Source organism: Thamnophis sirtalis, unplaced genomic scaffold, assembly GCF_051295495.1.
Source record: "Thamnophis sirtalis isolate CommonGarterSnake01/CBP01778 unplaced genomic scaffold, rThaSir2_p1.2 scaffold_4, whole genome shotgun sequence".
Classification (NCBI taxonomy): Eukaryota; Metazoa; Chordata; class Lepidosauria; order Squamata; family Natricidae; genus Thamnophis; species Thamnophis sirtalis.
In genome coordinates, this window is record NW_028261384.1 from 99921170 (window position 1) to 99947534 (window position 26365).

Here is a 26365-nt window from a genome sequence, read left to right on the forward strand (position 1 = left end):
ATTATGTGACCATGGGGATACTGCGATGGTTATAAGTGTAAATAACTTTTTTCAGTGCTACTCTAGCTTCAAATGTCATGGTCATAAGTCAAAGACCACCTGTAAGTCATTTTAATCTACCCATCTGCTAGAACAATTTAAAAGCCTTCCTCCTTTCTTATAAACATCTGCAATAAACCACCCCATTAAATTACCCATTTAGTGGAGGGGGGGCACTTGGCAGGTTAGATGTCCATCTGCGACAGTTAGCAGGATGACTTCCCCTAACTTCCTCTAGCTTCCAAAAACAGATGTGGAGTAGTGCTAATGAAGTCTGCTTTAAGGCTAAGGCATCATACACTTGCTTGTGAATCAGACGTGTTAATGGAAATCAACTCGCCTCAGATAATTAGATCTTAATTGGAGGCTGATGCTTCATGTGCATTGTGGGGGAGAAACATACCACTCTAACCCACACAATACACAGGCCTGTTTCATTATTAGGAATGTGGGGAAGGTGTTAATAAGCTCTTCCTTCTTTGAGGTAGAGAAGGTAACACCTCTTCTCTGCTTTCCCTTCACGAAAGCTCTGCTGTTCAACTTTGCTTATTACTGCTAAGAGTAACTGACCCAATTTGAGTTAAACAAGAGTGCTTCTCAAGGTGATTTAAGCACAGTATTCACTTGTTATTTAAGAACTGATTTTACACATGCAATGGATTTACAAAATAGCAGAGCAGGATTGCCATTAGAGATGGAATTTGCCCCCTAAAGTTATTTTTAAAGCTGGGGAATATGTAGATCAGCATTCCTATGATGTCTCCTTGGGGCTCCAAGCTCATTATCTTATGATTACTTGCATGGCTTCCACTGGACTATCCTGAGAAGTGTAGTTTGTTGAGGCACTGAGAATTCCAATTGTTGCCTCACAGACCTTTACTTCCCAAGGAAGGATTCCCCACTCAGAGGGATTTGCCACTCAACATCCCACCTTTCTACTCTGTTTCCCCAAAAATAAGACATGGCATGATTTTTCAGGATGCACATAATATAAGCCCTACCCCAAAAAATAAGCCCCAATTAAAATCATTGGCCAGACACATTTCCCCAAAAATAAGACCTAATGCATCTTTTGTAGCAAAAAATAATATAAGACCCAGTCGTATTTTGAGGAAAATACAGGTATGTAGAAAAGATTAGAGAAATGAGACATTCTTCTACAGTGTTGCATGTTTCATTTTTTCATTTCTATTTTTCCTTAGTAAACAATGAATTGGATGTAAACGATGAATCTATTAATATATTTCTTTCACAAAATGAAACCTGCATACATCTCCATTTATTTTGCAATGTTTTACTATGCATTTGTATCTCCTCCTGCTGAAAAAAAATAGAGAGATACATTTGTTGAGCCAATTTGAATAAAGTTAATCCTGTTTTATTCCCAGACAGAGTGACAATTGAGACAGAACAAGAATTTGTATTTATTTAAATATTATTCATGCTTGGATTCCATCATACTCTACAAGGATTTACAATGGTCAACAACAAATTACACATCATTAAAACATTCACTGGAAGAAAAAATAACAAAAATTTCATGGTATGGTATATAGGAAATAATAATAATGACACCAGCAATTTTAAACAACAAAGTTTAATATCTAGCATCCAGTTCTAGGTGCATCTACTTGATCAACAAATGTTACTCAAAAGATCTTTGCCTTCTGAATAAAGACCACAGGGATAATCTTAACTTTAGCCAGAATGTGGTTCCATATAGCAGGTGTTGCCATTAAAAAGAAGTACCTTAAAATCTTAGGCCTTCTAGCTTTGTGAATGTGAAGTCCTTGTTTGGTTTCAACTTGCTTTGCACCATTCAGTTCCTTGCAACTTCCAGATATCAGAGCATGTTATCAGGGCTACATTGAGAAAATCTAGGTATGGCAATATGAAGTTTTGAGCATTGGGTACCACATCTCAGTCTGAAGAATGACTTCCATGTAAATGTTAAATAGTAGGAGGCAGCAGCCCTGACAAACCTCACAGGAAAATAGCCACTGACGTGACTTCTCTTCCCTTAAACCCTGAAGAAAAGAAGGACAGTTAATGCTAGTAATCCCGAATCCAAAGATTCGAGTTGGAAAATTACTAATTACAGGCATTAAAAGCCATGGTGCTACAAACTTTTTTTACAGTGTTCTTTGACTAGCAAAATGAAGCTGGCTTTGACTAAAAAAAACCATGGGTATTTTCATAAGAAGTTGTATTATAACTCAGAGAAGCTGAGTCTGCAATGAAACATAATTTGCTAAGGTACTGCAACCTGTTGGGAACCGGACCATACAAGTGGCAGACGAGCACACAAGTCTTCATTTGCTCATGTGAGGTTGCATACGCAGAACCATCCCCTTTCCCCGCCCCCACCGCTACCACTGCCGTTGCCGCTAGTATTTATTAAAAGTTATTAGCTGCACCTAAATGTAATATGTAGTTTGTCTCCCTATGTGTCTTCTATAGTAGCATTTCCCAAATCAGTTGAGAGTTTGGTAAAGACTCATAAACTCATAAAGAACATAGCGAACACTAAACAACTTTTAATTTTTCTGGTTTATGTGCAATGTTGGGATTCAGCCAGTTCACACCACTTCAGAAGAACCGGTTGTTAAATTTCTGAGCAGTTTGGTGAACTGGCTGTTGGAAGAAATAATTAGGGCAGAGAACCAATTATTATTATAAATTATTTGAATCCTACCACTCTTTATATGACATTTCAACCTAAAAACTTTCCAATAGCTTATTTATTTATTTAAAAGCTTATTTTGTCCTAAAGCAGTTCCTTTGCAAAACCTGATTCTGAAGAACCTTTGTGGTATGTTAGAGCAAAAACAAAACAAAACAATCCTTCCACAAAGTTTTGGCCAGATGGTGTGAAAGAGATAACCCAGCTTTTGAAGAGGTTGTGGCAAAGAGGCCTTGACAGAAACTGATTCTAAATTTTGAAGAGAATAGAACCCACAGCAAAACTTGTTTATGAATCAGTCACATTTATGATAAAATTTCTAAATTGAAATGCATGTGAAATTACAATTAGCATGAAAGAAAAGTTCTGCTCTTTAATAGTGTGATGTGTTAGGTTGCTTATCCATATCCATATGCACAATTACACATATACATGTCTTCTCATATGTTCGCCCTGTAGGTGAGTATTCACAGCTAAGTTTAACTCAACAGTATTTTCTATTTCTCTGAACATGTTTGTAGATTCATATGTTCACTATGAATGCAATTAGATCTCATGTAGGTTAAAGGGGACACAGTGGCTAAGATGCTGAGCTTGTTGATCAGAGGTCAGCATTTAAGTGGTTCAAATCCCAAGTGCCATGTAACGGAGTAAGTTCCCATTACTTGTCCCAGCTTCTGCCAAAACTAGCAGTTCGAAAGCACGTAAAAATGCAAGTAGAAAAATAGGAACTACTTTGGTAGGAAGGTAACAGCACTCTATGTGCCTTTGGCATTTAGTCATGCCGGCCACATGACCATGGAGACGTCGTCGGAAAGTGCTGCCTCTTCAGCTTATAAATGGAGATGAACACTGCCCCTAGAACCGGAAACGACTAGCAGGCAAGTGCAGGGGAACCTTTACCTTTAAAGTTTAACTAGCATGTTTCCTGTATTTATATATTTATTTTCAATTATTCAAACTCTACTTTTATCAAAGCAAAATAATTTAAAATGACAAAGAAAACTAAGGTTACAATCTCACACATGCTGAAAATAAAAGGAGTTCCTGCTAGTCGTTGCCAATGACAATAGGTGATGCTCATCTCCCTTTCAAAACTTCACAGTCATGTAGCTGGCCAGCAAGATGTCATTAGCACTGTTACCATTCCACTGAAATGGTACCTATTCATCTACTTACACTTGCATGTTTTCAAATTGCTAGGTTGGTAGGACCTGGGGCTAGTATGGAAGCTCAACCTGTCAGGTGGCGCTCAGGTTTCAAACCTGGGCTACCAGCTTTCCAGCTGACAAGTACAATGTTTTAACCACCGAGCCACTGCACTGCCATGCTGGAAATAAACAGGACTGAATTCAACAAGATTTATTTCTGGACATAATTGTTTTCAGAAAATATATAAGCCAATTAAAATAATGTCCAATAAAATTGTTTGATAAAAGGCAGGACTGTGTGTAGGACATGGGATAATGAATATAACAAGTACAAATTGTTGGAAGAAAGACTCTGGTGAAATGTTAGAGACATTCTCTGATAGGAAGAGCAGTAGAGAGTAGCACCCAAGAGATGTAGGTTACTCTTCATTGAAAGGGGCATGGCTTAAAAGTCTATTCCCATTCTAATAAGTAGGGAATAATATAACTCAGAATTGAAATGTTGAATTATTTGAGCTTGGTTGTTGTCCTGTATAGGTTTCATTACACTTTAGATAACATCATCAGTGCATGGGAGAGTAGAGTTTGTTGGAAGTGTATATGGAGCGGTTTATTCACCATTCCAAATGATTTTTTATTTTATCCATCAGAGCAGTCCTTCCCCAATGTTTGGCTTATTTGGTTACAGGGATGAGTCATGATAGCAGATTGCTATGTTGCTGTGGGCTCTGAAAAATGCAGAGGAGCATGGCTTCAGCTGTTGCCCTAGACTCTTCCATAATGCCTTGGAAGTCCAGAGACCCTGGTTTAATGATGATGAAGGCCATCCAAAGGAAGAATCAAGGTAATGAAGGTAGTGGCTACTTCTGTGCAATGATATCTGATGTCCTATGTCTGTTGCAAATGTGATACATGTAAAAGAAATGTGGTCACCATTTAGACTTTTTTCATCCCACCTCTGGGAACAACAGTCATCTTAGTCAATACATCCCTTTCTCTCTATTTAGCAGCAGGTTATTAAGAAACAAACATCAGTATTAAGGGTATGTGAAAGTCTGTATTCTGTTCCAAAGCAACTACCTTTGGTTGAATATGTTCTGTATTTCCCTGTACAAAGAAAGAATGAAAATAAAATGGTGGTGGGAAATAAATTACAGTTCTGATTCCATGTATTATTATTATTATTATTATTATTATTATTATTATTATTATTAGCAGTAGACTTATATACCGCTTCATAGGGCTTTCAGCCCTCTCTAAGCGGTTTACAGAGTCAGCATATTGCCCCCAACAACAATCTGGGTCCTCATTTTACCCACCTCGGAAGGATGGAAGGCTGAGTCAACCCTGAGTCGGTGAGATTTGAACCGCTGAACTGCTGATCTAGCAGTCAGCTGAAGTAGCCTGCAGTGCTGCATTTAACCACTGCGCCACCTTGGCTCTTAGTTGCTAATTAGTTGTAATAGTTGCTGTTCTTTTCTTTGATGTTTTTGATGACTAGAATTCTTGGTTGGAATCTGCATAACAATTTTGACACTCTACACATTGTGGTATGCTTCTCCACCAATGGAGATATTTTTTAGAGAAATTTTTGCAAATTTTCACTGCCAGTTATAAATTGGCATGCGGCTGCCTCAGAAGTCTTCACAGTTGGCAATGATTTCCGTAATGCATGCCATGTGATAATTGTCCCACCAGTTTAAAAAGTGACAATACATACAGTATATCAGTGCACGTTCATCACAAAAGTGCTAGAGAACTTGAAATGATGTAAGATCAGAGGCTTGGGGAGAATTAAATTTGACAGGGGTATTAAGGGAAATCAAAGCAACAAAGCACTGCTGCTATGTCACCCCCCCCCCCCAGCTCCTTAGAGGTTCATCAGAAGAGGCAGAAGTATATCAGAACTCTTTCCCTCATGTCCTCCCCTCAAAGAAAACCCAACTTTCAAATACGGAATTAACCAAGATGTGGAAGCCAGTGCAGTTTCATTTGACCAATCTGGTCCTCAAGAACATAACCCAACTCAGCAAAGAGGATACATTTTTCTAAATCATGTGACAACAAATCAAACACCACCACAGTTGTTGCAAGATGACTTACAATTACTCACTCCTCACTTTCCAGGGCAAGCTTTCCAATGAGGGCAAAATGCATGAGTCAAGAATGTTCATCAAGAGGAGGAGGAGAAACAGAGAGATGGAAAAAAAAAAGCAACCTACCATCTCAGCTCAGAACATTGGAAATCTTTTTTAAAAGAGTCTTTGTAGGCATTAATGCAAAATGTAAATTGTTGCTTTCTTTTTGCTCCCCCTCCTCTCCGCCTGTGCTTATTAGGTCTTTCACCACTTCTATTTTGCCTTGTTGGTCTCTTTTCCAAGGCACTTCTGTTTGGTGTTGTCCTGTTTCTGTCGGTGATAAGAAAAACGGGTTGTTGTTTCCTTCAGATTTGGGGTCCACTTTCTGGCATATTACTAGCTGAGGCAAATTACTGCCCAATTCTAGAGCACAAATGGAGAAAATTTCTGTTTCAGTCTTGCACAGCACTATATCTGTACCATTATAAGAGAAATCAATTTCTTCATTTAGTTCAATAGAGAATGCAAAACAGCATGCGTTTCTAACACTCTGAAAAGGACTTTGGCTTGGTAGAATGACTATACAGCCTATTTGTTGCTAGAATTTCTAATCATGGTGAAAAAACTTTTTTTTTTACTCTAGCTGTATGAACTTTGCTATGCAGATTCTTCCCCCTCGACAGCTCTTTTGCTGATGGTTCTAATTTGATATACTCTAGAACTGACTAAGAAGAAAATTTGATATGTTCTCCATAACATTCCCATCCAGCATTCTAGATATTCCTTTTATTTTTGGTCTGCATCTTTGTATGTCTTCATAACAAAGATTTTTGAGGGAACTTCTTAATACCTATCTGAACACTCTGCTACAAATTGTTAATTTTCAGTCCATTGGCAGCTATGGGTTTCACTCTGGGTACCTCCTCCAATTGATCATTTTGTATCAATTTTTTGAATTCCAAAATGATTTAGAAACAACTGTTCATGAGTTGTTAACTAAGGTCCATAAAACATTCCTGAGAATGTAACCCTTTTTGTATATAATTTTTTATTGCAACTTTTAAAAAAGAAGATAAAAACTAATACACATTAATGTAAAGGATGAAAAAAAAAATTAAAAATCCAGGGAAGAGCAAAAAGTGCAAAAAAAGGAAAATGTTGAAAAAATAGAAAGAAAAAAGGTACAAAGAAGTGGTTTCTGATATTCTTCGTAGGAGTTATAAGTATATTTTAACCTCTTTCTCTAAAATTATACCATATTTTCTTTTCTGTAAATTTTCCTGATTAATAATCAAAGCCACAAATCACAAATTCATTTCAGTTTATTCATTAGTCCGAAAAGGACTAATGATGACTTTGTTACTTGAATACTAGCATTAAAATCTTCTGTATCAACGTTTGAACCTGAATCCATTTTTTAGTTTTTTAATATGTCCACTAAGCATATTAAAATATGCTCTTCATCTTGGTCTTATTTCCAACGTACATTTGAAGTGTCTTTATACATTCTAGATCATTTCTCTGCTGCCATATATCAGTGATACATTATTTTATTTAAAAAACTACTTTACAATCATATATTTCAATTTTTTTTATTACTTCTTACTCTGTCTCAAATTTCAACAAAATACTATATAATTTAACAATTATAAATTCATCATAACTACACTGGTGCATTTCAAAATCTGTCTTATTTTTCTTCAGGTCATAAATATTTTTGTCCTTTTTGAATGTTTCTGATATCTGTAAATGGGAAAAACATTTCTACTATTAACTGGTCTCTTAAATTCTCATGATATTCTTCTATGATAAGTTTCTTGAGCTGAAATCCATAAGGGTGTCTTTGGGCACCGTTTATTTTCAGGATGTCTAATAAAATAATTAATCCACATTAATTTAACTTTACTGTAACATAAATATCCATGGCACCCAAATATTTAGAGTTCTTCTACCTCTAAAAATTTCTTGTTTCTCAGCAATATCCATTCTTTTATTCAGACCAAGCAACAAGCAGCAAAATACAATTTCAAATCCACTATACTCTATCTTCTCCTTTCCTTTGCACCTTTATATTTAACTCGTGATTATTTCCCTTGTCATATAAACTTAAATATAACTTTTTGCCATTGTTTAAAATGTACATCGTTTTTCATAATAGGTATTGTCTGAAACAAAACATTAATCTTGGCAGCACATTCATTATTATCATAGTTTCCCTAACAATGACAATAATTACAATGTCAATAATATGATCTCTTAAATTTTATTCCATGCCTTAACTTAATTATTTTTAAATCGTATACTTCATATTTAACTTTTTTCTCAATCATCAAACCAGTTTTTTCCCATCAATTCTACTTGATCTTCTAACATCATATTTTTCTTAACATCTTTTTCTTTTGATTATTAATCTAAAACCTGTTAACATACCAAAGTCCTTTAATTTTACCATTAGTTTTTTGTATTTGCTCTAATGGATCTTCAGAATTAACATCAAATCACCAAATGATTTTAACTTGTGAGTTTCTTTTTTAATCTCTTCTCCCATAATTCTCTCATCCTCTCTCTGCTCATTACCTCAAGCACTAAAGAAAGAAAGAAAGAAAAGTAAAAACAGTGGAAATCCTTGACTTGTCCCTTTTTTTGAATCTCATGTTTTTGCTAATTCTCCATTAACAATTATTTGTGCTTTGGGAGATTCATCTTACCCAAGGCAACACACTGAAGAGAATTTCAGACTGGCCACTGTAGGTACCAACTTTTCTCAAATTTTGATACAACTACTAATGATAAAGGCTTAACATGGAAAATAAATGGGGCAAATCATTGGTGGGTTTCAAATTTTTTAGAACCTATTCTGTGGGTGTGGTCTATTTTGTGGGTGTGGATTGGCAGTCATGTGACTGGGCAAGTATGGCCAACTTGACATTACTCATGCACATTATCACCACCCCCAAGCCATGTGGCAAAAAAATTGGGGACTCCTATGAAGGGGGGGAAGAGAGGGGAAAACCTCCCAAAAATAGACAACTGGAGGATTAAGGGCCAAAATTAGGGCGATTGGAGAAGGCAGGACAGAAAGGAATCCAGGAGAAAGCTATCACGTGTTGGGGAAAGAACTTTGGGAGACCGGAGGAGGCATGACAGAGAGGAATCCAGGCAAAAACTCCTGAGCTTGAGAGACCGCCTCCTGCCGATTACCTCCCTTCGACCAATTCGATCGCACAGACTGGGCCTCCTCCGAATCCCATCTGCCAGTCAATGCCGACTGGCGACCACACGGAGGAGAGCCTTTTCTGTTGCAGCTCCGACCCTGTGGAACGATCTCCCCGCTGAGATCCGTACCCTCACCACCGTCCAGACCTTCCGCGCAGCCCTCAAGATCTGGCTCTCCCAGCAGGCCTGGGGATAGGTTCCTAATTCACCCGCCCGAGTGTTTGATTGTTGAACGAAAGTTGTGTTTTACTATTTTTTTCTTTGTTCACATTTTGTTTTGTTTTTGATGTTGCACTTCCCTCCCTTGTGATTGTAAGCCGCCCTGAGTCCCCTCAGGGAAAAGGGCGGCCTATAAATTTTAATAAATTCAAATTCAATGCTGTCTGGTGGATTGTGCCGCTGGACCTCTCCATGCTTTTCTGTTCACCACCTCAACTCCCAGGTATGGGACTTGACACCGAATTGGGCTAGGAGAGTGCGGACGGGCGGGGGGAGAGAGCGATGGAAGGGCTTCCGGATGGGCCAGGGTGAGCAAGGAGTGACAGGGCCGGGGCAGGGGTTCTGGAAGTTACTTCCTGGTCCACTGGTCGAACTTCCTCTCACCATAAATTTCACCATCCGGTTCTCCCAATTCGGTGTGAACCGGCAGAAACCCACCACTGGGGCAAATGCTCCTTAGAAAAGAAAATACATTTCATTATTTGAATAATTTAAAACAAAATGATTTCTTTACAAGAAACACATATTAGTAAAATGTAAAATATGTAGTCACAAAAATCTAGAAGAATTTATTTTATCAAGATTGAACAAAAAGAGCTGCTTTGCATATAAATTCCTATATATATCCAAAAATTATATTGACATGACTATGGGAGGTATTCAGGGTGAAAATTAATCTACAGGGAGCTAGGAATTTGATATTGGGAATGGATGCCCCAAATGAAGATAAAACATTTTTTTAAAATAAAAGGGTTATGAATATATTATTTATATATGAAAATGGGGGTCTCCTTGAAGATTGGAATGGAGTGGTTTCCTTTCTAAAAATAGAAAATTTGAGAAAAATAATTAAAAATATTTGGGTAAATTAACCAATGGTGATGTTTTTATTATTTAAAGGATATTTTGTAGTTGTTGATGCATGGATATATAAAATGATTCAAAAATATACTTATTTTTCTGAAATACATGGATCATTTTCAAGAATAATTATATTTGAATTTCTAAGACTGGCTAAAATGTTATACAGTGAGATTTTTTCAAAATGTTTCAAATCTCAATCCAATGACTTTAACTTTTAAAAAAATCATTGACGTGAAGATTGAATGGGATATTGTCACAAAAAGAAATTATATGAAGGATTGTAAATAAAAAGTTAAAGGATTTTTTTTGAATAATTTTAATAAAGGTACGGAAATAAGGATAAATTGGTATACAAGTAAAGCTTTTTTGAGGGAGTAGTTTATACCTGAGAGTGAATTTAAAAGAAAATGCAAGAGAAAATGTAAATGATTTTGGATGAGATTAAAAAAAGGAAGAAGAATTTTAAAAATCCCCAGGGATGACAAATATTACTCACCAAATTAAGTTTTTACAGAGGCAACTACTATCTATATTAACAGTGAGAGAGATGAACTATATAAAACAAAGAAACTTCGAATTTGCAAATTGGAAAAAAGAAAAAGAAAGTGATATTGAAGTTACCAGAAGGAAATATGTATTGCAATAATAGATAATGCAAATATGTGAAAAGTGTTTCATTCTATTACACTACTTATGCAAAGGTCAAGAAGTTTCCTCAAAAAAAGTGGATGAATATTTGCAGGAAAAATTTACTGTAGTTCACAAAGAATCAGAGACCAATTTTGAATGGACCTGTAACACTAAGAGAGCTGTGTGAAGCTACGAAAAAGACTAAAACAAGAAGAGTACTTGGGTTGCCAACCTCTTACTAAAAATGTTTTGAGGCTTAGGGTGAGGATAAGCTGTTACAACTTTTACAACAAATATGAATATTATCCTATAGAATAGAAAGAATAGAATAGAAAGAATCTTTCCTGATAGTTGGAAAGAGGCTAATATAATGTTAATACCTAAAGAGGAACAAGATTTGATTTAATAAGAAACTATTGACAGGGCAGTCTCTGAGATTTGGACACAACTTAGTAGTAGAATAAAAAAGATACCAATATCTCTTATTAAATAATATTTATTATGCAAACTGTTTACCATGAATTTGGCAGATAGGTTGAAGATAAGGATTTTATTCATGAAGATCAATACTTTTTTAACTTTAAAAACTACTACAAGATAATAGAAATGTTTTGATTATTTTGAAATAACTATAACAACATAATGAAAAACGAGGAGCATTGATATTCTTAGATGAAGAGAATGTCTGACAATTTGAATTTTACTTCCCCCCTCTCTCATTTTGGAACATATGAGCCTTAACTTTATCAAATGGCTGGTTTCTGATCATCAAAGTGCTATATGAAGTGTAATTTCACACTATTTTGTCTGTTAGGGGACACCATTTACACCATAAGGCCATATGGTTCCCCCTGCCCCATCAAATGGTTGTCCATGTATGCAACTTGGGCTCCCAGATATTTATATTATTTTTATACATGCATTTCTGTATATAATTTTAAACAAAATATCTAAAACAAAATCCTAGCTTTTTTGCAAAAATACAAAGAATAAAAGGGAAAGAAAGGCAAAAGATGGACATTAAAAAGTGAATATATCGCTTTGCATGAATAGAGGCGAGAAGTAATCCCCATGCTTTAAATCAGTCTGTAACCCATCTCATGCTAGCTGTGATTGGCATATTGCTCAATTGTAAATGGCTACTTTCTGGTGTTTCCTCTCCATTGGGTTTACACTAGGCTATCTTCCGCATAAATATTTCCTATATTTGCTTTCAAATATAAGACTATCCTCTGTACAGTAGAATGAATGACTCCTGTAACAGAGATAAAAAGGTGAAAAAAAGATAGATAAGGCTATCATTATTCAGATACAGATACAGGTAATGACTTCCCTGTTTAGCAATTGTTCATATTTATGATAATGCTAAAGAAGTAGCTTTATGATCAGTTCTTGAATGTACAGCCATTACAGGCTCCACCCCACTTTCCATGTGACCACCATTTTCAAACCTCACAGCCAGTTTTCAACAACCATGCCATTTAATTGCAGTCATTAAGTGAGTCTTAATTGCAGTTATTTAGTGAGAACTATCTGAATCCACCAATCCATGTGAGAATATGCCACAGCTTCCTGGGGATAAAATTTGTATTTGTATTTATTAGTTTGTCAAACGTGTACAAGATAGCAGGTATAAATATAAACATGGATATAAATGAAAGAAATTAATACAAATAGATGGGGCAGTAGGACAGGGACGTTAGGCACACTGGTTTGCTTAAGCATGCAACCTTTACGGACCTCTTAGGAATGGGGTAAGGTCCATGGTAGACAGTTTAAGGTTAAAGCTGTGAAGGTTAGAGTATGTACCAACAGAGTCAGGTAGAGCATTCCAGGTATTGACCACTCTGTTGCTGAAGTCATACTTTCTGCAATCTAGTTTGGAGCGGTTTACCTTGAATTTTTATCAATTGTTTGCCTGTGTATTATTGAGGCTGAAGCTGAAGAAGTCGTTGACAGGTAGGATGTTGTAGCACACAATTTTGTGTACTCTGCTTAGATCCATACTGCAGGCAGCGCAGTTCCAGATTGTCCAAGCCCAAAATTTCAAGTCTGGTGGCATAAGGTATTCTATTGTGAGTAGAGGAGTGGAATACTTTCACGTAAAGTAACCTCTTTTATGGTGTAGTACAAAAATTGTTTGTACTGTACTGTTTCCTGGCTCCAGTTGTTAAAAAACATAAATTACAAAATATTCACTCATTTCATGAGTGGGAATGGAAGAGGCAAAAGCAGAAGCTGACTGGAGTAGAATAAATGAATCCTGAGATCTCTTCCATTGTGGTATCATCTGAGCATTCAGAAGTCACCTCTACCTGATTTCTCACCAGGTACTGTATGTTTGCTACTTTCCCCTTTCTTAAAATTATATTTTAACTATAATTTTCAAGGAGATCCTGGAGGACTGTTTTCAAGCCTTTGGGAGCTACAGGGACAAGGGCAATCCATGCCAGCTGCAGATAACACCTTTATCTCCCCTGGATTTTTTCATTGCTAAGGCAAAGAGATTGGTTTCATATTGGTTGCTAATTTGTTTAGAAACTTCAAGATAAAGTAACTATTGCTCCACACTTGCAAGGGGATCTGGTTTTATGTAGTTTTTGAATTCTTCACTTCCAGCATCCCTTGGACAAATTAGAAAAGCCTAGTCTGAGTCATACATGTAACATTGTTGTAAGGGAGAATCTGGAAAAAAAACAATAACTAGGTTGCCTCAGAAGACTTTATAGGTTCATGACTGCAATAAAACTATGGCTTAGCATAAATGCATATGAGGGGGGAAAATTGAGTAAATCCCATGGAGCCCTTGGTGCTCTCTGAGGTTGTTTGTTTGTCTCATTATATTACCTAGTTCAGTAATGAAATACCTGTAAGCAAACACCAAGCTCAGAGAGAACCAAGGACTCCACAGGTCATCTTGAGCTTCAGATATTCCCTTCTGTTGAGTAAATCCTGGCTAGTTTAGTACAATGGTAAACACAGCTATGTTAGTATCTTCCTCCTCCTATATGAAAGGTGAGTATTAGAATATAATAACCAGAATTCATATTCTTTTAGTAGCTTTACAAGAGAGGGGAAATTAGTGGGCAAAATGTTGAATGAACTGTGATGACCACATCACCCTAAGACATAAATCAGTGTTACAAATGACAGTGGCTGGGTTTGTATAGTCTGAACTGTAGAAAAACATATTTCATCTATGAGTGCACCATGGGGAGCTCTGTTAAGAATGAAAATAACAACCAGAGCCCACAGATTAAATAGAATGAGTCTTGTTACTCTGTTATGACTTTGACACCACTTAAAATGTTTAAATTTATAGCGGTTGGTTATGGTTATTCCCAAAGACTTTTTCATGGGATTACTATAGCAAGAACTAAAACCAATGGGTCAGTTTTGTATTTTAATACACTTGATAAGGGAAGGAAGGAATATGATGGAAGAGAGGGACACACAGTGCTTGGATCAGCCTTGCTCAAGTTGCCTTCTCCAGTTTGAAAAGCCATACATAAATCGGCAGATTATTAAGGAAATAGTATATTTTATTTTGAAGAAGAGTAGAGTGAGATTGCTTTGTTGCCAAAGCCCAAAACCTCCTGGAGAATCTCCCTGCCTACCCCCACCCCACATTCTGCAGTAGGGAACACCTGAGCAACCTCATGTTGTTCTTGATTTTCTCTCCATACATCACTTCCTTGGCCTTCTGGGAGAATCTGTGGCTTGTGTCATGGGATTCCCAGGCTCACACATGCACAGCCTTTGTTTCAGAGAAGCATCCTTTCTTATAAGAAACCAGATCTGAAGCTCTGCAAAGAAATTGCACTTTCTGTCTCTTTCTAGCCCGTTCACCTATCAAAACAGTAAGAAAAAAAATGCTTTCTCTACTCCCACAGTTTCCTGTCCGCATGAAGGAAGGCATGAGTCAAACCTGAAATGTGCGATGTTTAACCACAGCTTTAACCTGCTGTGTCATGTGAACCAGCGGAAATAATTTTTAAGTTACTTTTATTAAAGAAAATACACCATATTAAGAATGCAATTGTTGTAGATTATTTTTAAAAAACCAGATCAACTAATAGTATAATTACTTAAATCATATACCAGAAGTCCTTGTAGGAGATGACCAAGTTGAACCTGAGAGTGGGGTCAAGCATGTCATCAGTCCCTTTGTTTCCGCAAGAAATCTAAGCAGGGGTGAAATCAACTTGTCTTCGCTACCGGTTCACAAATGTGAGCGCGTGCAGATCGTCAAAAACGGGACGTGATGACTTCTGGGCAGGTGAGCAGAGCCTCCCTCCGCCACCCCTACCAGTTTGACCGAACTGGATAGAACCGGCTGAATTTCACCACTGGATCTAAGTCCATCCCACTTAGAATTCCTATGACTCTTTATCTACTGCCCATTTGCATTGACTTGTAGTAGTTTTGGATTCTTGTAAAGAGCTTAAACTTGCAATGAAAATATTTATATTCATTTGAACTGCCTGGATCTCCTGATTTCCCTGATGTTTGACCTTAATCTGAACCACTCTCTTCATCAGTTTTTTTTCATGGATTCTGGAATACCCAAGTCATGGCTTCAGATCCCAGAGCTTCAGCAATAGTGGATGAGCCAGGCATTTGCTCTATCAGCAAACACCAAGTTAGCATTGAAGATGAAATCAGGAATCTTGCAAGCAATATTGAACAAATGATGCCGAAAATGCACACCCTGACTCAACAATGGATTCCTTTGCAACTACCTGCTCCAATTGCCCAGGCACAACTGCCAGTTCTTGCCATGCTCATCTCCAATACTCCCAGCTGCCTATCACTAGGGAGATTCACTAGAGAGGCTGATAATGTGCAAAGCCCTAGCCCAGTGCAAAGTGTTTATTGGTACCTGACCTGGGGAGTTTCCAACGGACAGATCAAGAGTCTCATTATCCTCAGTCTTTTAATCAACTCCACTGCCAAATGGATATGTTCACTCATTGAAATCTGGATAGTTCTGGATAGTTTCCCAAACTTCCTCACTAGATTTAGATAACACCAGATATTCCAGCTCCCATGAACAATAATTCCATTAAAAAAAAGTTGAAGATTTCAACCTAATTACAGAAGATCTGGAATGGAATGAGCCAACCCTAAATTCCAACTTAGGAATGGGCTCCACAAGGCCATAATCACAACAAGGTATTCCTCGTGGTCTACACCCAGCCATTATAGCAGTTGAGTTTCGCAGAACATAGAATATTTTTCGGCAGCCTCAGATATCTACTTCCAAAGCTGCCTCCTCTTGTCACTATCCCTATCCTCCCAGGCCCCCTTGAACTTGGACGCTGAAAAGCCAATGCAGAAGCCAGTCAAGCCACAGAAGGAGAATGGCAGTGGCATAGAGGCCTCACCCTTTATTTCTATGGTGACCACAATAGTCAAGAATTGTCCTACTAAACCCCCAGGAGAGGCAATGACTCCATTACTCACAGCTTGGAAGACAAGCCCCAAAGTCAGGGGAATGAGAAATCTCCCCATGAGTTCACAGGAGGAGGGGCACCCAAGCACTAAGTGGGGCTCAATTCTCTCCATGCTCAGATACATTAATAAAATTTGATTCTATAAGGGGACTCCTCAATGGTCAGGAAACTCCATCTCTGTTCTGCTAGGTTCTTGGGCAACTTCCAACTTCATAAGCCTAGCCATAGTCCAGAAACTTAAGATCCCCACAGTCTTCCTTGCTAATGATAAACTATTGATGATGGTTGAATTTTAAAAGCAGGCCCCCGTTACTCATGCCACAATGCCTTTGAAATTAACAGTAAATTACCATCCTGAAGCGTTAACTCCTTTTGTAGATGACCACATTGTCCCACTTCCACTAGTGTTGGGAACTGATTGGTTACCCCAAAATTACAGAATTGTCCCTATGATTATGTAATTGAAATTTGGGTGCCTAGCAGCTCATCAAACCTCCAACCCCAGGAATGTTTCAACTACCCCACCCGCTTAATTTATCCCCTCTATGCCCTTTTGGCCTCCTGCCACTCATATTTATAGTAAACAATTAATCTGATTGAAATGCTCAGTTATCTTTTGCAAACTTTCTTATCCATTTCTGGTAATCACATTTATCTATGTCATATTTTCTATATATTCCTCCCACAGTCTCCTGAAATGATTCTTAACTTCACCAACATAAATACTTAGTCATATTTCATGAGTAGATTTTTAAAGAAGTGCTGCAAAGCATGTGATGATATGTCGTATATCTATAGAAATGGCCTCTTGTCTTCTAAGATCTTGTAATGTCTTTTAAGATCTGACAATCACTATTCTTGCTGCAGAAAGTGTGTTGTGATAACTCAATGACTTAATGGAGAAAAGGAATAATTTATAAAATATTACTTGTAGATTTTCACTTTTTTTACTTGATAATCATACCTCAACTGCCTGGTCCTAGGATATTATCCTAGCATTTGGACATCTAAAGTGATGCTAATTTTAGAATTAATTAATCATTTGTAGGTTGACTTCTTATCATTGCACTGAAATTGATTTAAGTGATTTGACAATCCATAATTTTGTTCAGGCAATTCTGAACCACACTCTACAGCCCATATAGCAGAATGAATAATATTTATTTAGAGCTTTATTTAATAAAATGTTATATATTTAAAAATAATACCTTTTAATGACTTAGACCTAATATTAATTTTCCACATTCAATTAATTCATTATTGGCCAAACAAATATTTTCTTTATTTGTTAAGAAATATGATAGCTAATGCCAAAACAACCATGATATTTAAGCTAATTACATTTTTACATTTTTGGAAATAGAATTCAGTATAACCTGTTTTTAAATAGATCTCTTAATTGGAATAGGCACTTGGTATTATTGATTACTATATTACTTCTAACTCTACCATTAGGAATTATTAGCTGGAGATTATTAATACATCCAAATTAATATGTTTCATAATATAGCCAAAGGTTGGCTCCACCCCATTCTCCAGTTCTATCCTGCTAATAAGAAGGAAGGTTTTAGAAGAAATATCATTTTGAAAATATATGAACCCAGAAGTTTATGCCAATTTTTAAATTGAGATGTTGAGGTCTAGTATGACAAAGAACAAAAAATATGCAAATTCTGGTAATACTATTTCTTTTCACTCCTGCTTTTTATGCTTGTTCGTGTAAGATAGTGAAATTTATCAAGTGACTAAACCTGTGTCATGATCCACAATTTATGAGTTCTTGTACTGGGCATCAGAATACAAATAGATAAGGCAGATTTGTGTTGCGATATTAGTGTACAAACCATTATTAATTCTGAATTCCAAGTCAAGGCAGGGAGAATCCAAAGGAACCAAATTACTTGGGTATGGATCCTCTGTGTGTCCCTTCATGACTACAAATAAATCAAATAAAGCTTTTAAAGAAATAATAGTTTCTGTCCATGATACTTGGTATCAGCTGTACAAGACAGCTGCTTCTGTAATGGCAGTGCTGATCTTCACAAGACAGACAAGATGCTGGAACCCTTCCAAGGTTCCATTCTTCTATCCTTCCAAGATTGGTAAAATGAGGACCCAGACTGTTGTGGGCAATATGCTGACTCTGTAAACTGCTTAGAGAGGACTGTAAAGCTCTGTGAAGTGGTATATAAGTCTAAATGCTATTGCTATTAACTGAGTTATGGAATATCGGGGTCATAACCGGGAGGGGCAGATATGGCGGGAACTTCAGGGCAAGCCATTACCGGGGAAGGAGGGTTCCCTATATCAGAGGGATCCCCCCTTCCCGCCCTGTGAGTTCCACTCCAAGGCCAGATGGCGTGAGTAGTCAGGACTCTGGTCTCAGGATGCTGTTGCTAAATGCCAGGTCTATGGTTCACAAGGCTCCCCTCGTCCAGGACCTAATTGTAGATGAGGGGGCAGACCTGGCATGTATTACTGAAACCTGGCTGAGCCTGGAGGGAGGAGTCCCCCTCACTGAAATGTGCCCAGAGGGTTTTCAGGTGCTTCATCAACCACGACCTCAGAGAAGGGGAGGGGGAGTGGCCATTGTTATCTGACAGTCCTTAGCTCCTCGTAGGATCCCTGCTCTGGAGCTTGTCGGGTGTGAGTCCTTGCTGGTGAAGATGGACCTTGCGGGTCAAGTGGGCTTGTTGTTAATGTACCTGCCTCCCAACAGCGTAACAACAGCCCTCTCCTTGCTCCTCGAGTCAATAGCCGAGCTGGCAGTTGAATTCCCCAGACTTATGATACTGGGGGACTTCAATTTGCCTTCGCTCGGTGAACACTCTGATGGAGCACAGTAGTTCATGGCTTCCATGACAGCCATGGGCTTGACCCAAGTAATCCAGGGTCCGACTCACTCAGCGGATCGCACACTCAACCTCGTATTTCTCTCAGAGCAGTGAAGTTGTGATCTTAGTTTGAGGGGTAGTGAGATCTTGCCCCTGTCATGGTCGGACCACTTCCTACTGAGGCTCGACTTTCGGAGACCAATCCCCCGCTGTAGGGAGGAGGAACCGATTAGGTGGTTCCACCCCAGGCGTCTTATGGATCCCCAGGGTTTCCAGATGGCACTTGGCGTTATGCCTGATACTCTCGCCCGCAGTCCGGTGGAGACCTTAGTTGCTACTTGGAACTCGGTAGTGTCTGAGGCTCTCCACCGGATTGTGCCTTTACGGCCCATCCGCGGCAGTGGATCCAGGAGGGCACCTTGGTTTACCGAGGGCCTCCGGGAGATGAAGCGCCAAAAGAGACACCTAGAGCGCTGCTGGAGGGCCAGTAAATCCGAGTCAGACCGAGTACTATTAAAAGCTTGCATCGGAGCATACCTCTCGGCAATATGGACAGCCAAGAACAACTATATTGCCGCTCTGATAGCGTTCGCTGAGTCACGCCCTGCCACCTTGTTTAGGGTGACCCGCTCCCTCCTAAATGTGAGGGTTGCAGATAACCCCTTACAAGGTAGAGCAGAGGAATATGTCCAGTTCCTCGCAGACAAAGTTGCTCGGCTTTGGATGGACCTGGACTCCAATTGCACAGAGCCAGCCGGGGTACCGGGGGAAGGTCTTGAATGACATCTCTGGACTGACTTTCAACCTGTTGCTCCTGATGAAGTGGACAAGGCCATGGGAGCGGTGAGTGCTGCCATGTGTGTACTGGACCCGTGCCCCTCCTGGCTGGTCGTGAAGAGCAAGGAGGTGACGTGGAGCTGGATCCAGACGATGGTGAATGCTTCTCTTCGGGAGGGCTTCTTCCCACCGGCATTGAAGATAGCGGTGGTGAGACCCCTCCTGAAGAAGCCATCGCTGGATCCAGCCAGTTTGAATAACTACCGTCCAGTCTCCAACCTCCCCTTTATTGGGAAGGTTGTTGAGAAAGTGGTAGCCTCTCAACTCCGACAGTCCTTGGATGAAGCCGATTATCTGGACTCCTTTCAGTCTGGATTCAGGCCTGGCTACAGCACGGAAACCGCTTTGGTCGCACTGACCTATGATCTCTGGAGAGTCAGGGATGGAGGTCATCCCTCCATCCTAGTGCTTCTCGATCTCTCAGTGGCCTTCGATACCATCGACCATGGTATCCTTCTGCAACGGTTATGGGAGGTGGGGGTGGGAGGCACCGTTTTTCGGTGGTTCTCCTCCTACCTCTCGGACAGGTCGCAGTCGGTGTTGATCGTGGGGGAGAGGTCGACCCCTAGGCCCCTGAAATATGGGGTTCCTCAGGGTTCGGTCCTATCCCCCCTCCTGTTTAACATCTACATGAAGCCACTGGGTGAGATCATTCGACGGCACGGGATAAAATACCATCAATACACAGACGATACTCAGTTGTATCTGTCCACCCCGTGCCAACTCAGTGAAGCAGTTGACGTGATGTACCAGTGCCTGGAGGCTGTCAGGGTCTGGATGGGGGTTAACAAGCTTGTGCTCAATCCAGACAAGACCGAGTGGCTGTTGTGTTTCCCTCCCAAGAATTTGGTTAGTATTCCATCACTCAGGCTGGGGGGTGAAATTTTATGCTCCTCAGACAGGGCTCGCACCTTGGGAGTCCTCCTGGATCCACAGCTGACCTTAGAACATCATTTGTCAGCTGTGATAAGGGGGGCATTTGCCCAGGTTCGCCTGGTGCACTAGTTGCGTCCCTACCTGAACCGGGAGGCACTCGCAACAGTCACTCATGCCCTCGTGACCTCAAGACTGGACTACTGCAATGCGCTCTACATGGGGCAGCCCTTGAAGAGCATTCGGAGACTTCAACTCGTCCAGAATACAGCCGCGCGAGCGATTGTGGGTGAACCTCGGTACACCCACGTTACGCCTATCCTCCGCAAGCTGCACTGGTTACCAATCGGTCTCCGGATACGCTTCAAGGTGCTAGTCGTAACTTATAAAGCCCTTCATGGTATTGGACCTGGCTCCTTGAGAGACTGCCTGCTGCCAATTACTTCCCAAAGACCCATTAGATCGCACAGGGTTGGCCTCCTCCGGGTTCCGTCTACCAGCCAATGCCATCTGGCTACTACCCGGGGGAGGGCCTTCTCTGTGGCAGCTCCGGCCCTTTGGAACGAACTCCCCGCAGAGATTCAGACCCTCACCTCTCTCCAGGCCTTCCAAAAAGCCGTTAAAACCTGGCTGTGCCGGCAGGCCTGGGGTTGATGAATTCCCGTCCCCTCTTGACCTGTGTAGCTGTGTGACTCTTGGCTATTTTAACTACTTGTATTGTACTTTGTGTTCCCTTTCCCCCTTGAGTTGTTAGCCGCCCTGAGTCCCCTTGGGAATAGGGCGGCATATAAATGAAACAAATCTCAATCTCTCAATCTATGGAACTCAGTTTTTAAACATTAAAGTCCCTGACCATAAGAAATGGTCCTTTATGTTTGCAAGGCTTTACAGCTAATCTGAAGTGATAGTATGAACTATGCTTCCTATATTTCAGAAATAAACTACATCTATTTCTTTAACCCACTTCTTTAATGAGGGCCAATCTCAGAACTGCACTGCTTCCAAAAACCTCATGGGGTATAACTTCAGAAAGTTGGGGCATCAGGGCACTTTGAGGTCTCATCTCTCTGAAAAAGTATCAACATCCCACAGTCTCAGAAAGATTAACAATCTAAAAAATGAAAAAGGCACTATCAAAAATATGAATGCAACAATAAATATTGTTGAGTGTCTATGTATCTAACATCTATCTGCTGCCTATCAACCCATTATCTTTCTTTCTTTCTTTCTTTCTTTCTTTCTTTCTTTCTTTCTTTCTTTCTATCTATCTATCTATCTATCTATCTCTATCTATCTATCTATCTATCTATCTATCTTTCTATCTATCTATCTATCTATCTATCTATCTATCTATCATCTATCTATCTATCCATCCATCTATATCTTTCTATCTATCTTTCTCCTCTATCTATCTATCATCTAATCTATCAAATATCTGTCTATTTCAAATTTCAAGCCATAAGGATTCATGCAAAACAACGCATTCCTCAGGCCGGTGACTTGTTTGGCTCTGCTCTTTTGTAAGATCTTTGGGGGGAAATTTCTCCCCTTTGGGTGGGGTTTATTTATTTAACATTTATTATTGTTCAGGGTCTTCAAAGGCAAGCATCTATCATGACAGTTTATTTGGATGCCTCTTAGGATGATTAACCCTGGAGCACAAAAAATGGGAAAAGGAGCTATATGAATCTCCATTTTTCTTCCTTTCTCTTATTCAGAATCACAGCTTCCATCCATCACCCTTCCCATTCTTAATGTGAGAAAACAGAACGTGTTTCTCCTATTATCACCTTCTAGGTGATGATGAGCCTCTAGGGACAGCAGGAAAGTAGAAGAAGAGAACAGAGTAGGAGGCACAGCCCAGATCCACTGCAGGAGATAGCACACCCTCCTTGTCACAATGCATCTTATACTTGATACTCAACTAGAGTGCTAAGCCTCCTTTAAGCACCAGCAGGCCAGAGGGATATTAGAGGATAGGTCTTGGTTTGTCTAGCAAAAGAAAACATTAAATTGTTCAGTTTGCATCTGAGAGGGGGAAGAAAGCAATATAGGCTAATGAGATAAAATAAAGAGAAAAAAAATCATTCCCTGAGATGAAATGGAACTCAACCAAGCTAATCAGGAGGTGCTGGAAAAAAAACAAAAAGTATTTAGTATTAGTGCATTAAAATTTTTAATGCAGAAAATTTCTGAGGCAACTCTTGCAGAATCCTCACTGAGTTATGCAAGACTATGTTTCCACTGGGAGCAATAGCACTTAGACTTATATACTGCTTCACAGAGCTTTTACAGCCCTCTCTAAGAGGTTTACAGAGTCAGCATATTGCCCCCCAACAATCTGGGTCCTCATTTTACCCACCTCGGAAGGATGGATAGCAGAATCAACCTTGAGCCTGGTGAGATTCAATCTGCCAAACTGCTGGCAGCCAGCAGTCAGCAGAAGTAATCTGCAGTACTGCTTTCTAACCACTGCGCCACAGCAGCTCACTGCAGGAGCATTAAGTATTAGTATGTTTGGATTGACTATCCTCAGTTTTGTGGTTAATTTCTGGGATTTCACAATTACCACTGAGGAATGTTTAATTTCACTGAGACAAGTTTGCTGATCAATACCGAAGTTGTTCTGTTAATGGATTCCCATGAAGAGTTAAGGGACCAAGTGCCAAGTGACCCCTAGACTTTGGGAGCATGTTGTAGTTCTCAAACTTCTGAACAAAAGAATTCTGGTGAAGTATTCTGAGTGTTGTAATCCCAACACATTTGAAAAATGTTTGGCTAGGAAAATGATCCCTTTTCTCTCTGTCTGCTTCTGCTTCAGGTTCAGCCATTACTCTAACATTTTGAATTCAGACTAACCAAGATGATAAGGAATCTGGAGGGAAAATCCAGATTTTACAAGGAATGATTGGCAATTTGAAATATGCTCAGCCTGCAGAAAAGACAACAGAGATACATGTCATCAAGTATCAAAAGGAATGGATGTAGGACACTAGGCAGAACTTTTCAAAAGTTCACAAGTTAGGATAAGGCACAATTTAAATGATAAAGAACCAGATTTCAGCAGGATATCAAGAAACATTTCCTAATGCCAAGAGCTGTTCAACAATGGGACAGATGGCCTCGGAAGGTGGTGGCCTGTCCTTTGCTGCAAATATTTGCCCAGAAGCTGAAAAAAGATCCACTTTAGTAGTGGACTGATGCATTGGGACATGGGTTGGATTACATGATCTTCAATCTTTACATTATAATGTAAGGTATTTCCTTGCCTCTTTCTGCTTATGGAAGATGTTTGCTGGCCTTTTAACTATACAAGCACCCTGTGACTTAGATGTTGAAGCAGGATACCACCTTAGTTGTGACAAAGTGTGCCAGGGGTTTATAACAGCCTTTTTGAGTTCTCTGTCTCCAGGAGCTAACCCTAAAGCAAGACCAATTTCTTTCAGATCACCAAAATTTGTCAGCCTTAATTCTCGACTCCAGTAGCTAATGCCTTGTTGCATATCCTGACAAAACATCAACCTGTGCCAAAGATCAAAGGCTGGTGACCCCAAATGAAATGTGTAGGCAGGCTGGAGTTTGACATCAATATCAGTCTCTCCCAGATCAGTGGCAACAGTCATGACAAGACAAAGCTTTGGGGCAATGGCACATTTGGACTTTCTTTAGTTTAGTGTGTGTGTGCGCGTGTGCGTGCGTGTGTGTGTGTGTAAATACTCAAGACATGAAGCGTGTGGAAGGGCTGCGGGGCAAGTGGTCTCTCCGTCAGGAGCTGACAGAAGTGAACTTCCTATGACATTACTATTTATGACTCTTCTCCCCCCTTGGATCTCCCATCCTCCTTTTTCTTCTCTGCTGCAGACCGTGCCTTAGCAAACCCAGCCAAGGGGGCACAACTCAGCTGCCAGAATTGATCAACATTGGGGGTAATATTTTCCAAAGCAGTAAGTGGGGTTAAATTTGGGGTCATAAATATCACACATCAAAGGATGTTTGCTTCTCAGTCCAGCCTCTTTCCCTCAACCGCACTCCTTCTGCAAATTTCTACTCTCCATTACAGCTGCTGGTATCCTCTTCCTTACAGTTCTCCATCCTTGAATTGATCTGAGGCTTCTGCACCCTCCAACTTCACTCAGACTAGTTTGTACATGTCTCATTTTCAGGTTGAAGGCCAGTGGCTCTGGGAATGGAGCCAGGCACCCTTGGAGCAAATCAGCAAAGCCTTTGGTAATCACCAGTGGGATATAAAATTGCCATACTGCCACCAGCTTCCATTCTAGCAACTGGCTGCTGATTTTAATATCACTAGATCCTTGGTGATGCACAGCTACCTTTTATTACAAGCTATCAGAAAACTAGAAAGATCAGGGAAAATCATTTCCCAAGAGGAAATGAAGCTCATTTCTCTCTTATGAAATGGAAATGGAATTTATCTACCCCATAACATTTATTTATTTAGTAACACATATTAATCTACTTGTTCTTCGGTGCAACTTGATTGTCTCCCCAAAGTTTTATGTTTGAGAAATAATTTGGTTTTTAGAGCAAAGAATCTAGATTGGCACTGAGGAATTCCATTTCATTCTGTTGACTCTGTATTTTTAAATTTTGATTACCAAAAAAATTCCGGAAGGAAATTAAGGCAGAACCATGTTTGTAAGAAGAAAAACAATTTTGTACTGTTACAAAATAGAGTGTAGTACTGAAAATAATAATAATTGGATAATAAGAGCATTGTAATTGTTATAGTAATAGTAATTATTGTAATAATATAGAAATAATAGGAATAGATTATAATATAGGATAGAGGCAATGGAAAACGGTCACATAAAGACTGGTAAATTTCATATTTCACTTTGGCACGTTGATTTAAGAAATAAAATAAAACATCTCCTCCTTTTAGGGAGATATAAGAATTACCACATGTTCAGAGTCCAGTGCTTGTATGGCTCTTTAGAGTCTAGATCAATCTAATTAAAGTTAAGGTAAAGGTTCCCCTCGCACATATGTGCTAGTTGTTCCAGACTCTAGGGGGTGGTGCTCATCTCAGTTTCTAAGCCGAAGAGCCAGTGCTGTCCGAAGATGTCTCCACGGTCATGTGGCTGGTATGACTAAATGCTGAAGGTGCATGGAACACTGTTACCTTCCCACCAAAGGTGGTCCCTATTTTTCTGCTTGCATTTTTTTCGTGCTTTCGAACTGCTAGGTTGGCAGAAGCTGGGACAAGTAACAGGAGCTCACCCCGTTACGCGGCACTGGGGATTTGAACCGCTGAACTGCAAACCTTTCTGATTGACAAGCTCAGTGTCTTAGCCACTGAGCCACCGCGTCAATCTAATTAGGTACAGTTAAAACAACATGACAAGTATCTATTGCATATAGCTGAAGTTCTTGAACATATTTTTCCCAAAAAGCTCCCACTGGTGGTCAGTTCCATTAAATATGGAGACAGATTGTACAATCTCCCTGATATGTATGAAAACCT